This window comes from Sinocyclocheilus grahami, unplaced genomic scaffold (assembly GCF_001515645.1).
Source record: "Sinocyclocheilus grahami isolate Dianchi unplaced genomic scaffold, SAMN03320097.WGS_v1.1 scaffold652.1, whole genome shotgun sequence".
In the NCBI taxonomy this organism is placed as follows: domain Eukaryota; kingdom Metazoa; phylum Chordata; class Actinopteri; order Cypriniformes; family Cyprinidae; genus Sinocyclocheilus; species Sinocyclocheilus grahami.
Genome location: NW_015505831.1, coordinates 661,638 through 662,991, shown reverse-complemented (window position 1 = coordinate 662,991; position 1,354 = coordinate 661,638). Strand labels below are relative to the sequence as shown.

The 1,354-nt window shown below is 38.0% G+C and overlaps 1 protein-coding gene across 1 annotated transcript in view; it reads left to right on the top strand.

Annotated features, from left to right (window-relative positions):
* The first annotated feature begins 288 nt into the window (after window positions 1-288).
* Window positions 289-1,354, top strand: part of LOC107558606 (cysteine/serine-rich nuclear protein 3-like) — a 16,983-nt gene continuing 15,917 nt past the window's right edge. Inside the window, exon 1 of the mRNA XM_016242267.1 lies at window positions 289-547. The gene's annotated coding sequence lies outside the window, so the exon portion shown is untranslated. The remainder of the gene's footprint in view (window positions 548-1,354) is intronic.

The following is a 1,354-nucleotide window of genomic DNA, read 5'->3' as shown; positions in this document are numbered from 1 at the left end:
TCACCCGCCTGGAAAGGAGTATTTATGAAGCACAAGTGCAGCACAAGTTCATTAGCACAAATCCCATTGAGCCCAAGTGTGTGTGTTTGACTGTTAATATGAGTGTTTTTGGCTCCTTTCTGGTTGCCCTCATTCACCTCTACAGATTATGGTGCTGTGCCTGCTATCGACTGTCTCTCCGCTGTCTGTTTTCCCTCTCGCTCTCTCTCTCCCTCCCTCTGATGATGGTAAAAATATCTGCAGGAGCACAGGCACAGCTCTCTCTCTCTCTCTCCCACCCATGTGATCTCTCAGGCAGGCGTCGCTGTGCACAATCTCCAGCCCTCCGCTGGCTGCAGCTAATGAGTCTTTGTGTGGCTCGAGCGAATGAGAGCGAGTCTTCGGTCTGTTTTAGACCGGAGCGTATGCTAACAGCAGTGGAGACCGGGTTTACCGCTCTCGCCCCGGTCTCCTCTCGAGTCCCAGTGCAATGGAGGGCCTTCATTCAGACCGTCTCATCTGGCTCTGAACGGCGTGAGGGAGGAGTGTAAAGCGGCGGCGGACGCAGGTTGGTGCATTTTGAAGTGAAGCATGACTCATGCCCTGTGTTTCTGTTCTGATGTGTCACGCACGGCCTGATGGGAAATCTGAGGTTAACTTCTGAGCACGCTCGCTGCTGCACTATATGAGATGCCAGTAGGAATGTGTTAACCTGTAGAGATTTTCAGATTATAACATGGTAGATTTGTGTCTCAAACCAGTCAAGAAGAGGAACTTGTTGTTAAGGGGCTTTAAGTTAACTGTATATGGTTGCCAAGCAACTTTATAACTTGCTTCATTAATGTAAAACATTTTTTTTTAATTAATGTGCATCATAGGTGTACATTACTACATTGTCTGTTTTATTATATTAAAAATATCTCAACTACATATATATATACAGTATAGAGAGAGAGAGAGTATGACTTGTCAATTGTTTTGAATAATCTTTTGGTCAGCTTCCATCAAGTTCCAAATAAGAAGGGAAAATTATCAATTGAAATGTTGAAATGAAGCAGCTTTCATTTGTAAAAATTAAATGTATAAATATAGATTATCCCAAAATATGTATTTCCATATGACTGTGTTAATATATAAATCTTTCTTATAGATTAAATTAAATATAGATTATCTTAAAATAGGTATTACCACATAAATGTATTTATATACAAACATTTTTTTTATAGATTAATTAAATATATTAAACAGAGATGATTCCAAAATAGGTATTAACACATGACTTACTAAATAAACTAAAAAAAAAAATAATAATTATATATATATACAGTATATATATATACAGTATATATATATATATATATATATATATATATAT